We start from the raw sequence: 15659 nt of genomic DNA, 5'->3' as shown, positions 1-15659 counted from the left end.
GTCAAAACAAGCACTTTGAATTGGGCCCGGGCAGCAACTGGTAGCCAATGTAACTTATACAGAATCGGCTTGATATGTTCCGTGGCAGCTGCACCACTCACCAGCCGCGCAGCTCGATTCTGGACCAGTTGCAATTGCCGGACCGTCTTCAAAGGCAGCCCCACGTAAAGCTAGTATGTTGTTGCCTAAATGTAGAGCAGAAGAGAAATTGCAGAAGTATCACCCTCCTGCAGGCACCCTGTTAGGTTACCAGTTGTGTGACTGATCTCGCAACCAGTGCCTGGGCAGGGAATATTATTCCATGCTACCTCAAGGACCACATCTCCACCCCACTGCTCTACGTTTTCACAGATTGTCACCAATGCTTTACGTTCTCAGTTTGTTGGAGCAAACAAACTAATTTGCTGTGAATCCGGAGCCAACAGTGGTATTGTCCATCGAAAGAATAACTGAAGGGCTGACTACCTTGGTCATTTAGCTCTCAATTTAGGTCAGATTGGGCACAGATGAATTCTGATTAAAACCAGTGACCACACAATGTATAGCTCAACCTCATTGTGAGAACTGTCTTTTTGGAACAGGGAATTGTCTTTCTGATTTGTTCCAATCAGGTTGACATCACTTTTGTTCACTTCCTTTCCAGTGTGATTGCCCAATCTGATGCAAAGGGATGCTCACAGTTTTCCTGCACTCAGGCTTCTTATCTACAGACTGTGTCTGTTTTTTAAAGGTTTCCGCTCAGCGCTGGAGCACACTATCACTTAGGATAACAATGTAAGTGGGAACTGCCAATTAGCAACTTGTTAGCACCTTAGAGCAGCTTTGGCTGTTGATGCAAATGAAGTTCTCTTCCTTTGCTCCTGCAGATTATCATCCAGATGGCTACGATGATTCACTCAGGGAAACCCAATGTGATAAAATGCTAATACAAGCTGTATTTTCCCCACTGTGTAGTTGCACTCTGAGCTAGATGGAGATTTGCAACTGTTTGTGATAGGGTTTTGCTACCTTTAAAATGCTAGGATTTCAGAGATCCTGGCTTCACTTGCAAATAGCAGCTAGACTAGTATCATTCTGTACAGAAGATTGCCATTCAGAACAAGATAGACATTTCAACTAGTGAAGAATGCAGCTGCCAGGATGTTTTTTTTGAGGGTGAGGGAATGGCATTATTGTACGTATTTGATTCGGAGCCCGAATTAAACTGGTGTAGTTTTTAGCCTGTGCAATGCTTGGATTTGGAAGGCTGACATCTACATCTCCACACATCAGTGAAACACCTCAGGCGATCTAAGGCTAGTCCGGGGATGGGGACTCAAATTGCAGGACTCAATGTCATGCCACATCAGTGACTTGACTTGGACCCCACTCATTTTTTCCATTCAATTACTCATACTTGACTTGGGACTCCAATCCCACCCACCCCTCCCTTTTTGTCTGGAGAAAAAGTTTGTTTTCAATAGGGACTTGGGATTTGGTATGAAAGACTCTGACTTGGGACTTGGACCCAAAGACGTACCAATATTCAGTGGTACCTCGCAAGACAACGACCCCGCTGAACAACAAATCTGCATTACGATGACTTTTTGTGACCATTATAGCGATTCGCAAAACAGTCATTCCAATGGGGGATTTTCGCTTGACGTTGATTAGGTCCGTGCTTCGCGAACCGTTTTATCACAAGACGACAATTTTTCCGGCTCCGCAAAATGACTGCCCTGTGTTTTCCGGACTCATGCTTCGCAGGGCAGCCTTTTTAATAGCTGATTGGCGCTTTGCAAAATGGCTTCCCTATGGGCGATCTTCGCTGGACGAGGTATTTTCCTCATTGGAACACATTAAACGGGTTTCAATGAATTCCAACGGGGAAACTGATTTTGCATGACGACAATTTCACTAAACAGCGATTTTCCCAGAATGAATTATCGTCATCATGTGGGGCACTGGTTCTTAACCTTGGGTTACTCGGGAGTTTTGGACTGCAACTCCCAGAAGCCTTCACCACCAGCTGTCCTGACTGGGGGTTCTGGGAGTTGCAGTTCAAAAGCATCCGAGTAACAAAGGTTAAGAACCACTGATGTGGGGCACCACTCTTTCTGGTACTCTCAGGGTAATTTACCTTACAGGACCATTGTGAGGGCAGTATTGGAAGGACAAGAGAAGCAAGAATATTAGCGTTTTCAAATGTTCAGAATGATACAATACAAAGAAGCTGAGGCTTTGAAAGAAAGGAGGCCTATCAAGATCAAGTGTGAAATTATCTCATTTTTCGCTTTGCTCCCTCTGGGGAGAGGTGTACTGTATGTTGTTATCTCAAACATCTCTGATATTCTGGGTGCTGATTCCCCCTCTCCCCTCCCCAGTTTTCCTTCAAGGACAATTCCACCCCTTCCTTACATAATACATTACAGCAAAGTTTAAGCTCTTTGTGAATTTTCAAATATACTGATAGCATTTATCTCCCATCTGTGCCTTCTTTGACATTATCAGTAGGATTATATCTTCCCACTAAGTTCCCTTGGCAAGCCTAGAGAACAATCCATCTTCCTTCCTTCCTTCCTTCCTTCCTTCCTTCCTTCCTTCCTTCCTTCCTTCCTTCCTTCCTTCCTTCCTTCCTTCCTTCCTTCCAATGTATCAAACCAGAAATCTACCATTTATTATCTCAGCTTGTAGATATCCAGCTAGGTCATGGGAAGTTAGAGGGAGAGAAATGATGATCTGGTACGATTTGATTTTTGCACACAGCTTTGTATAAACTTTGAAACACCATAATCCATGAAAAAAGAAACTCTCTCTGCGATGACTGATTGATGGCTTGGAAGCTCCTGTCATTTGGCAGATGGTGAAACACTTCTTGCCATATCAAATTCCACTGGGTTTGAAACCTAGTTTGCTGTAAATTTAATTTTGTGCTTTTAGGTCCCTTTTGGCTCATGGTGATTGTATTCAGAGTTTTTTTTTAAGGTAGAGAGTACCAAGAAGTGGTTTACCATCCCCTTCTTCTAGGGGCATCGTGGGACTCTGCAGCACTTGAGGTTCTTTATAACTTCCTCCTGCTCATTCTGTGTTCCAGATTTGATTTTCGGTTTCATTATCATGTTATGAATGTTGGGTATACTCATCAAGGGTTAAGCAAGGAGAGACTGACCTTCATACTCTTCCATTTCTGGCTTTGTTAACCTACTACATGCAGAGGGAGAGCAGTATGAAGGGGCTAAAACTGAACTGAGCCATCCACAGATGTTCCTTAGATGAGTTGGATCTCAGGGAAAATAAAGGAACTAATTCATGAGGATAGTGCAGGATTTGTTTTCGACTTGGTTGTCATGAGCAGAGAGGTGATGAAACTGAGAAAGGATCAGGCATTGAACTGCTATGGCCTGTATGCATAAAAGTCACGTCACCTGAATGTATTTTCTCTCACTCAGCACTTGGGTGCAAAATGTGAAGTTTCTGAATTTGAAAGAATTTCAAGGGAAGCAAAGAGAGCTCTTCTAATCGAACGAACATTTTTTTCCCCTTTCAGTCTGGAAGGGCAGAGTACCATCTCTCCATGTTCCTGTTACTTGCTTCAGACTTAGCCCTAAAGCTCTTACTTTGGGAGACAAACTGCCATTAATAGAATAGCAGTCCCCATGCACCTTGGACTCAACCTTGATTGTGTCCTACTAATATATTAGTCCTCACCTTGAGTATGGTGTCTAGTTCTGGACTCTTCATTTTACTAAGGATGCAGACCAAGTAGAACAAGTTCAGAGGAGAGCGACAAGGATGATCAGCGGATGGGAAACAAGCCCTATGGGGAAAGATTGAAAGAACTGGGCATGTTTAGCCTTGAGAAAAGAAGACTGGAGGGAGATAGATTAATACTTTTGAAATACTTGAAAGGTAGTTATACAGAGGAGCTGAAGGATCTGTTCTCAATCATCCCAGAGTATTGGACACGTAACAATGGGTTCAAGCTACAGGAAGCTAGATTTAGGCTCAATATCAGGAAAAACCTCCTAACCGTTAGAGCAGTGTGACAGTGGAACCAATTACTACATGAGGTGTTGAGTGCTCCCATGCAGGAGACATTCGGGAAAACTGGACAAAAGAGGGCAAACATCTGTTACATTTGCTTTGATTTGGATTCCTGCCTTGAGCAGGGGGTTGGATTCAAGGGCTTTATAGGCTGCTCCAAACTCCATGATTCTATGATCATAGGGGAACATGTGTTTCCTTACTGACCTTTTGGGGTCTTATGTGGACTGCCTCTCTTGTGGAGATGGAGGGTTGATAGGTCTCAGTTTTGAAGCTACAATGTTTGAGTCACACTCTCAGAATCTCCAGCGGTTGGAGAAATCCCAGGTTTAAACAAGAACAAAGGGTATAGGGTAAGCTTGGTTTGCTAGAGAGGCTATGTTACTCTTTCCATCCAGTGTGTTACTCAGCCTCCAAACAGGTGTATTTCATAACTAGGAAACCCAAATGCCAGAGAGGAACCCAGAAAAATAATAGGGTGTATTTTTTTAAAAAAATTGTAGTCCTAGAAAATAACGTTTCTGATCTCAGTTTCTAGCCAGGGTATGGCTGCCCACCCATCCACCATTTGCCCATTGTTTTGCCAATAAACACCATCAACAGAAAATAACATCCAAGGCATGAAACTGAATCCATGGGGAGTATGAGGTGGTAGTAGCCCTGAAGAGAAGCCAACAGCCTCCATTTTGTTTCCCTTTCAACCAAAATCTTGTATAGCTTATTGGTCTTTAAATCTAATTGGCTCCATCGATGCAGCAGCTGCAATAGGAACAGTCCTTTGGTCGGGGAGGTGGTAGAACCAACAGCAGGACCTCTTTAGAAAATCTAAAAATCCAAGAAGGTTCATTTGGGGTGATCTTATCCTTCATCCTGCCAATATGATCTACTGGACCCTCTGTCGTCTGCCCCCCAGCAGATTTCTGAACCCACTAGATTTCATTGTCTGATCTAACAGTTACCAGCATTGCGACTTAAAGGTCCCATCTCCTCCTGTCATAGTCTGGATCTCAAGAGACCTTGGAGCTACCTAGAGGTCCCAGTATCCCATTCTCACACCACTCTGTTGTTGGTCTGCCTCCAGAATTTAGCCTCGTTGGACAAGGAACACAGGAGAGAGTACGAAAAGGCTACTTATTGAAATATGGGAAATAATGGAAAAAGAAGCATTTTTTCCACCCAGCGAACTCAGTTCATTGAAGAAAAGAGTAAGCACAAATGATCACACTGAATTCCCCTTAGCTTGGCTTCCCTATTTATTATCAAGACAGATTTTTCATGTTTTCATAATGTATTTTTTGGAAGGTCAGGGCTAGCCAATCCATAATAGTTCTCAACATAAAGAATAAATTTATTCTTAGAGAAAAATGGTGGCAGGAACTACTGCACCAAAGTCTATTCCCCTCAGGCTGCTGTTTATATACATGATTTAACTGTCATTCCACCTTCCTAAGTATACAAAGTGAACTGATGGAGGAAGCCTTGATTTCCCTTTAGCCTTGACTTTTCATCTTCCTCTCCTTCTTGACTTGAGTGAAGGAGATAACAGGAGGCTTGACACTGACTTAACAGAGACCTACTGCCTCGCATCAATCATGCTCCTAAATGTTCTCTCAAGCAGACGTTGGCCCCCACGCTTTATAGCAGCTCTTGCAGATGGCCCTCAGCAGCAGCCAGAACCTGCCAAAAGACAACAGTCGTGATAAGCGAGAATGTCAAAGGGAAGTGACAGAAAGCAGCCAGGACAAACTGGGGAGCGAGGCAAAATTGCCAGACAAGATTGTTCAGAATGGGATGCTTTGACCTCCACCGCAAAATTCCAAGACAGGGTTGTACATATAGACCTCTGGGTGCTTTGATCTTTCTGAGCATCTGGAGAATGAACTCCTGTAGCACATTCTGTGTAGGCTTCTCATCAAGGAATGGATAGGGTTCAGGGACAGAGATCACAGTACAGCAGTGGTCCCCAAACCTTCCTGGACTAAAATTCCCAGAAACCTTCACCACTAGCTGTGCTGACAAGGATTTCTGGGAGTTGCAGTCCAAGAACATCTGGGGACCCAAGGTTGGGAACCACTGATGTAAAGGATACCAGGTCCAGTCCTGAGTGTCTTCAGTTACACCCAGTAGGTATTAAAATTATGAGTGAAAACTTCCACTTGACCCCAGCCTGGAGAGATCCATTGGTGTATGAAGTTGGCAGCACTGCCCGACTGGACAATAAATCTCCCGTAGGCAGTTTGGAAACGTCTGCAACTCCAAGTGCTATTGCTGATGAATAGAGGTGAGCATGAACCAGACCATGAAACAGAAAAACAGATGAATCAAGTTAGTTTGTGGTTTGGTTCACGAACTGATTTGGAGATCCCATTTTGCTGAAGCAAAATGAAGCATGGAACTTATTCCCACATGGCACTTCATTCAGTTTGGCAAAAGGGGATGCCCATTGGCTCCATTCCCACTGCCCTCATTGCTTCTCTATCCAGTCCGGCCACATCTGATGCAGCCACTACAGTGGACCCTCGACGTACGGAATTAATCCGTATTGGAATGGTGGCTGCAGGTCCAAAAGTCTGTAGCTCGAGGATCAATTGACCTATAAGGCATTGAAAACCGATTAATCTGTAACCGGCCATTTTTGTTCCATTTCCCCCCCGGTCTGTAGGTCAATTCTCCGACTGCAAGTCAAACCTAAATTTTGTGGCCAGAGAAGTCTGTAAATCAAAAAGTCTGTAAGTGGAGCCGTCTGTAAGTCGAGGGTCCACCGTACTGCCATTGTCAGAGACAACAGGTACAGCTTCCCTTCCCGGAAGCTGGTCCACTGCCTCTGTCCTCACCCCCAGGCATGAACCGGAAAAATGAACCACAAATGGGTTTGTTTTTCTTGGTGTTTATGATGACTAGCAGTTAGTCATGAATCATGAATCCTTACAAACCACTGGCCTTTTGGTTCATGCCCATCTCTACTAATGAATTATCTGGAGCTTCCTTTACCTTGGATGCTGATTTGGGCCAGGACTTCTTCTGGTTGGGTTCAGAAACATTCTACTTCCCCGAAACCAGTTTTCCCTGAAAATCCTTTTGCATTCCCCAAAGTGGGTGTTACAATCCAAATAATTAACTCTCTGCAGCTACGGTACCTAGCAAATCCCTACACTCAGCACTGAAGGCTTTGCACCATGTCCTACCACTATTCTCTGGTTTGTGAAACAGGCAAACGATTGTTTATAACTAAAAATGGATAGACCGACTCTCGGGTGGATACACAGTTGACTACAGGATCGTACTCAAAGGGTGAAGATTCATGAGTCCTTCTCTGACTGGCGGGAGGGAACAAAGTAACAAGTCCTGGGCCCAGTGCTATCCAATATTTTTATTAATGACCTGGATCAAGGGAATACAAGGGATGCTGCAGATCTGCAAATGATACAAAATTGGGTGGAACAACTAACACCCTAGAGCAGTGGTCCCCAAACTTGGGCCTCCAGATGTTCTTGGACTTCAACTCCCAGAAGCCTTCACCACTATCTCTGCTGGCCAGGAGTTCTGGGAGTTGAAGTCCAAGAACATCTGGAGGCCCAAGGTTGGGGACCACTGCCCTAGAGGACAGAAACAAAATTCAAAGTGATCTGGGTGGGCTGGAGCACGGGGCCGAAAGCAGCAGAATGAAATTCCGCAGGGATATGTGCAAAGCACTGCACCTTGGAAAAAGAAACCAATTGCAAAGTTACAAGATGGGGGAGACCTGGCTCAGCAAAACCACGAGTGGGATGGATCTTGGAATTGTCGTACATCACAAGGTAAATATGAGCCAACAGGGTGACGCGGCTACAAAAAAGGCAAATGCTATTTTAGCCTGCATTAATCCAAGTATAGTTTCCAAATCCCTTGAGGTGCTAGTCCCCCCTCTATTCAGCACTGGTTAGGCCTCACCTTTAGTCGTGTCCAGTTCTGGACACCGCACTTCAATAATAATGTGATGTCAAGTCAATTCTGACTTATGGTGACCCTTTTTGAGGTTTCTGGGAGCAACCTGGGACTGTGTTGCTTGCCCAAGGCCACGCAGGCTGGCTTAACTTCAAGAAGGATGCTAATAAAGTGGAACAAGTGCAGAGGAGGGTGACAAGGAAGATCAGGGGGCTGGAAACCAAGCTTTATGAGGAAAGCCTGAAAGAACTGGGCATGTTTATCCTTGAGAAAAGAAGCCTGAGGGGTGATAGGCTAGCACTTTTCAATTATTTGAAAGGCTGTCATACAGAGGAGGGGAAGATCTGTTCTCGATCATCCCAGAGTGCAGGACATGCAACAATGGGCTCAAGTTAAAGAAGCCAGATTTAGGTTGAGTATCAGGGAAAAAAAACTTCCTAACTGTTAGAGCAGTACAGCAGTGAAACCAGTTACCTCGGGAGTTGGTGAGTGCTCCAACCCTGGAGGCATTCAAGAAAAACTTAGATAGACATCTGGCAGATATGCTTTCATTGTATTCCTGTGTTGAGCAGGGGGTTGAACCTGATGGCCTTATAGGACCCTTCCAACTCCATTTTTCTATGGTTCTATGATATTCAACCTCTGGAGTCTGAAACACATCTTGCTTCGGATGCAGTTTGTTTGACAAAGTGAAATCAATACAAAATCATGTGTGCATTTTGCAGATCTCAGTGTGCCCAGAGGGAAAAAGTGATTGTCTGATCAGTTATGCAATTCCTATAGCAATCTTTGCAGAATGCACTGACAGAAGTGCTTCTTGGATAGCACTCCTGCCTTACTGTTATTGGACAGTAGCTACTATGCACACAGTGTTGGGTTATGCCCTGTGTCTCTTATCTTTCCCCCCCATCATATAACAAACAAACAACAGTCAAAGAAATACAAATATGGGGGGGAGAGGAAAGCAAGGGGAAGTGGTTACAATAATACAGTATATAGTATAATTTTGGCTCCATGGCTGTGTCACAATACTATTTATTTATTGATTTATTGATTGATTTATTGATTGATTGATTGTATTTATACCCCACCTATCTAGTCATTTCGACCACTCTAGGCGGCTTACAACATAAAAACATAACAGGTTTAAGAGAAATTTAATTAATTAATTAATTAAATGATACTAAAATCCATAACATATGCTATATTCTCTATTCATGTTTGTTTCTGGGCCCAATCATAAAATTTTCCAGCTTTCTTTAACATATGTTCTTAGGTTCTCACGTAATGCCTCTGTCAATCTATCCATTTCTGCAGTATCCAATATATATATTTTTAATCAGCTCCTCCACCTTTGGATTTTCCTGATTTTTCCATTTTTGGGCCCCGATCAGCCTTGCAGCTCTAAGTAGGTGCAACAACATATATTTTTCATCAATAATTTCCGGCATTATATTCAGCAGAAACCTTTCTGGTTTAAAGGCTAATTTCTGTTGTATAATTTATTGTGTAATATCTTCTATCTGTCTCCAAAATCTTTTTACTCTATCGGATGTCCACCACATATGAAATTAAAAAAAAGTCCCAGGTTGCTCACCACACTTCCAACATGAGTTGTTAACCCCAGTGCCATTTTTGCCAATTTTACAAATGTAAGGTCCAATCTATAAAACATCTTCATTCAAGTTTACTGGTTTAATCTGTCTATAGTTATCATTCTACATTCAAGTCCAGTCATCTATGTCTATATGATAACCAAAATTTTCTGCCCATTTAATCATCACTGCTTTCAACCTTTCATTTTTTTAAATTATATTCTAACAAAAATATACATGTTTGTATAATCTTATCACTAGTATAATTCCATAACTCGTCTACCTGAAACTTCCCTTCATAAAAGCCAATTATTTTGTCTTTTTTAAAGCTGGATTCTAATTCTAACATTGCCCACCGTTGGTGGACCCATTTACTTCAGCTCCTGTATATTTTTAAATGGTTGCTCTTTGGTTAAGGGGGAAGTGGTGGCGCTGCGGGCTAAACCGCAGAAGCCTGTGCTGCAGGGTCAGAAGAGACCAGCAGTCGTAAGATCGAATCCACGCAACGGAGTGAGCTCCCGTCACTTTGTCCCAGCTCCCGCCAACCTAGCGGTTCGAAAACATGTAAATGCAAGTACATAAATAGGGACCACCTCGGTGGGAAGGTAACAGCATTCCGTGTCTAAGTCGCACTGGCCATGTGACCACGGAAGATTGTCTTCAGACGAAACGCTGGCTCTATGGCTTGGAAACGGGGATGAGCACCGCCCCCTAGAGTCGAACACGACTGGACAAAAATTGTCAAGGGGAACCTTTACCTTTACCTTTACCTTTGGTTAAGAGTTCTTTATACGTATATCTCGATTATTTCAAGACTAGAGAAGGTTGCGTAAAAGCTTCCAAAGGTGCTACCCATATCATATATATATATTTACCCCTGGAATTTTTGCCAAACCTGGCATAGCGCTTTCCTTACAATGTGATCAGAAAAATGTCTTTGGACTTTGACCTTAGCATACCATATATATGTGTGTGCCATCCTAATCTCAAATTGTGCCCTTCCAATTTTAGACCTGTGTCGCTTATCAAGAGCATTTCCCCTATATGTTTCTTTGTTTTGATTGATATACCACCCTGTAGTGCTAGAACACTCTTTGAATGGTTTACAAAATAATTGTGCAAGGTACACTTTGCCCCCCCCCCCCAAATGAGCTGGTTTATTTATTTATTTTTATTTTATTTATACCCCGCCTATCTGGTCATTGCAACTACTCTAGGTGGTTACTGTTACATACAGCACTGATGTTACCTGTCTGTCATGGGTTTGGAGGGAAAGTTCCATCCTATGGGGAGTGGAAGGCGGGACATCAGGAGGAGGGGCTGTACTGTATATATATGTGGAGCGTGTGTGAAGAGTTTAGGAGACGCTGGGATGTGACGAAGCAGCAGCTGGGAAGAAGAAGCTGGTGTGGGAGTCTGTGTGTCAGACAGGGTACTACTGTGTGTCAGTACCAACCTGATAGGTTCAGGTGTCTGAATGGTTAGCCAGAACTGATAGGTTCAGGGTCTGTGCTTCAAGTTAACCAAACTGTGAACCAAACTGTGTGTATGTATGAGTGAAACTAAGCCACGTTACTAAATCTTATTCACCTGATCATTTTATTTTTCCCTGTGTGTGATTTAAATAAACCTTGTTCTTTATTTGTTTAAAAATCCATCCCTGGTCTGTGTGACTTCTTATAGGGAATGGTTGGTGGCAGCTTAGTTAACGTGTGGCAGATCCCAGTAGGTCTGGGTTTGTCACAGTTACTTGTTTTACTAACCTTAGAAAGATGGAAGGCTGAGTCAGTTTTGAACCCGCTACCTGAATCCAGTGGGATCAAACTCAGATCATAAGAAGAGGCTTGGCTGGAATCCTGCAATTAGCTTCTGGGCCATGTGGCTAAACTGAGTGTGGCTTTGTACATATGTAGTATGTAGTAGGTATGTATGCAGACAGGTTAGCCAATCAAAAAAGGAAATCAGATTAATGTGTTCTTGAAGGCGTTCACGGTCGGGATCTGATGGGTGTTGTGGGTTTTTTTGGGCTCTTTGGCCATGTTCTGAAGGTTGTTCTTCCTGACGTTTTGCCAGTCTCTGTGGCCGGCATCTTCAGAGGACAGCACTCTGTGCTCTGGTGTAGTTGGCTTGGGAGTGCACTACACCAGAGCACAGAGTGCTGTCCTCTGAAGATGCCGGCCAAAGAGACTGGTGAAACGTCAGGAAGAACAACCTTCAGAACATGGCCAAAGAGCCCAAAAAACCCACAACAACCAAGAAATCAGATTAGTCTGGCAGGTTTTGTTCTTGACAAATCCGTGTTGGCCTCTAATGATTACTGCCTTGTTTTCTAGGTGGTTGCATAGTGACTGCTTTATAATTTGTTCCAGAATTTCCCCCGGGATTGACATCAGGCTGACTGGCTTGTAGTTCCCATGTTCTAATTTATTTGCCCTTCTTTTTGGAGAGAGGGACCACATTAGCCCTCCTCCAATCATCCGGCACTTCACCCGTTTCCCATGATTTGAAGAAACAGATGGGCTGCTTGACCTTCAAGAAAGATGAAAATAACCCATCCCATGCTTCAGTTTCTTTAATAAAGCAGAGGTCATTCCCCATTTGAAGTAGTGATTAATGCAGTTTGTTCTATTGTGCTATTTTGTACAACTTTGGATAGAAACAGGACCCTTTTTGTGCTCCACCAGGAGTGCCTACGTGAGGAGCAACGCCACTTAAGGAACAAGCGCTGTGGCAATATCAAGTGCCCTTGATATTCTGGCTAAAGCACTGAGAGCATCAGGAACTGTCTCGCCATCCTTGCCCATGAGAAGGAGAAGGTTGCAGTTCATCCTTCTCAGGAGCGAGGACAAGGCGAGGAAGAATTTGCCTTTGCGCTCCTTTCCCCCTGAAAATCAAAACCAGCACAGAAACATTCAATGCATCCCTAGAAGTGAGATTACTTTTTTTTACAAATATATATATATATTCTTCTTCAAGCCGCAAGACAGTTGAAGCAGACTTAACAAAGTTGTCATATTTCTAAGTTTTTATTATCAGACTTAATCTTCTCTGAACTCTGTCAGAGTTGCAGGAATAAATGGGGCCACCGTTGTCAGGGATGTCTAATTTTCTGTGACAGCTGTCACTGTGTTTTCCTTAGACACCAGCCATGTTTCCCTGAGCAAAAAATAGAGCTGTAAACCACATAATGATAGAAACCAGGGTGGCTTGCATGCTCTCTCTCCCACCCACCCATTCTAATCTTAAAAACCTCTCAAGTCTGTATTACCTTTGATCATCAATATTGACACGATAAATTATCCTTCAGGCCCACAAAGAGGCTCAATAGGTTGTACTGTTTACCTAGTTTTAAAGAAATATGGAATTGATGCACGTTTTGCTGTTCGGCTTAGAGGCAAGAAGACAAGCGGGTGGCATTCAAGGTATCCAGAGGATAAGGCGGCTACATGTTTGACAGGCAATTTGTTTTGCCTTGCCTATTCTGGCGGCTAATTTGGTGACGTTGTAATTGGGTGAATTATATTATTCTCATTGCCATTATTTTGTTATATTGTTTTACTTTTATGCATTATTGTCAGCCGCCCAGAGTAGACTTCGGACTAGATGGGTATGAATGAATGACTTTGGAACTCCCTTCCACAGGAAACTAGATATGGTGCTGAATTTTTTTTATATATTGCACCTTACTGCATTGAATATGTTCTGGTGTTGCTTATGTTTTTTAAATATAGTATTGGTTTGGCCCTTTTTAATGTTTGTATACCCGCCATTGTTCTCTTTAAATGCTATCTTTTAATAATGTAAGCCACCTGGGCACTTTGTTAAGGAGAAAGGTAGGGTAAATGCATTTTAAATTAATAAATAATAATTTAGATGATAGGACAGGACTCAGGACACATCGGAATTGATCAGACAGTCTGTCAATGGAAAAGAAGCTAATTTTGGTTTGTCTGTTGCTCACAAAGAAAGCCCAAAAAAGCTCCTGCTATTATTATCCCTTGTGTAATTATTATAAATCCTTTTGACCTGTGCCACCGGCAGACTCTGAAATCATACCTGGTGATTCATGTTGTTCATTGCTGAAAAATTAAGACCCATTACCTCTCTCTTTGAATGGGCTGCTGGTTCTTGGCATTATGTACCAGCCAACCCTCGTCATCCACAATTCCAGCATCTTGTCCTGAAATTGTTTGTTACATTCAGAGAGAACTAATCCCTTATTTGTTTACCGATGGCACGGTCCCTTCTTATGATGAATTATTAATTGCACACGGAAAGTGTCTTAGATGTAAATATGTAATTAATAGCTCGTGCTTCTGCAGGCTACATCAGAATTAAAGCTTCTCATGGATCAAGGATGTGGAACATATGAGACACATTTGCAAATAATAGGATATTGTCTAAGTGGTGTTATTTATAATCTATATTAGAGCTGCGGCTAAAAGCTCCGTCAAGGATCGGTGTCTCATGGCTGCACCAGGGGCAGAAAGCACACAAAATCCCCAACTCATTTAGGAAAGCTATGATTTAAGTCCCACTCTTCTTACAAAGAATGTGCATGGGGTCTGGGCAGTGACGATGTCTGTAGCCATCACAATCCCATCCTGATTAGGGATGGGAAGAGTTGTCAAATTTGATTTATCACAGAGTTCTTCTCCTCTCTTCAAATCAATTCCATGCCAATCTGACAGTGGGGAAGACAGAGTGAGAATCAGTACAGTTGGTTTGTTTGAGGGGCTATGAATAATAGTAGTGTGGTCTTGTTAGTATTTGTGTCAAAGCATGCATCTCTCTCTCTTTCTCTCTCTCTCCCCCCTTCAGGGAAAAGGACTGTGGCTCACTGAAGGAGTACACAAGTTGCAAGTGAAAGCTGACAGGAGAAAAAGCCATTTGTTTGAAATGTGGTGCTGGGGGAAAGCTTTGCAGATATCCTGGAGTGCCAGAAAGATGAACAAGTGGGTCCTAAAGCAAATCAAGTCTGGACTATCTCTGGAGGCAAAAACGCTGAAGCTGAGGCTGTCCTGCTTTGGGCAGACAACAAGAAGGTGCGATTCTCTGGAAAAGACCATCATGTGGGAAAGATGGAAAGCAGCAAGAAAAGAGGAAGACCAAATATGTGACAGAGTGACTCTTTAATGAAGCCACAGGCTTGAAGAGTTTGCAAGAGCTGAGCAGGTATGTTGAGGAGAGGACATTTTGGAGAGCATTCATTCACAGGGTTGTTATAAGTCAGGTTGACGGCAAACAACAATGATGATAATGACGACAACAACAACGATGACAATGACGACGAGAACAACAACGATGACGACGACAACAACAACAACAACAACAACAATGAATTTGGCTGTTCCTGCTCATGCTTTTGATACAGACTAAATAGTGAAAATTTTCAGGGACGAGGCACAATTGCTTCCTTTAGGTCACATTTTTCTTTTTCAAATCCGTCCGGCTTTAACAACATAATGAGATGCCAAGTGATGTTCATCATCCTCAAGTCCTTCCTCTCTGCATTTTTGGAAATTGCCAGAAACCTTTTCCAAATGGATGAAAACCATTTCTCGTCCATCATCCCGACCCCCATTTCTGCTCTTGTCCATTTCCAATTTTGATCCTTAGGAATTCAAACAAAGCACCACTCAGCTAATGCCCATGACGCTGGGGATTAAAGCTAGTGACCCCATCAACACTGCTGTAATCATTTCTATGTTGAGTCCAGTAGCCCTTGTTTATGGACAGCAGATGGTGCTTGAGAAATGCTAGAGCATGATGCACGAAGCTGCCAGCTATTGGCATTTTATACTGCATGGTGTTTACAGAATGGACAAAAGCCACTTCCTGCTTCTGGGAGGAAGCATTTGCATTATTCATATTGCCTCGGGTTACAGGCAGCACCGTCCATGGCCCAGGGCCGCGGGTCAGAAATGTATTTTCCATCAAAGGCATGCTCATACATTATTGGAAAGAAATGTTTCAAAGCAAACTCCTCATCGAATTGTAGATAGAGCCCAGCAGCCATCTTGCAGGTCATCTGGTCAGATTTTGCTTACTGGATCCAACGCTCTGGTCAGTGCAAGAAATCCAGAGTCAGAACGTGTCCAACAGACTGCTGTATGG

The sequence above is a fragment of the Pogona vitticeps genome, chromosome 3 (assembly GCF_051106095.1).
Source record: "Pogona vitticeps strain Pit_001003342236 chromosome 3, PviZW2.1, whole genome shotgun sequence".
In the NCBI taxonomy this organism is placed as follows: Eukaryota; Metazoa; Chordata; class Lepidosauria; order Squamata; family Agamidae; genus Pogona; species Pogona vitticeps.
Note: the sequence above shows the minus strand (reverse complement) of the source record.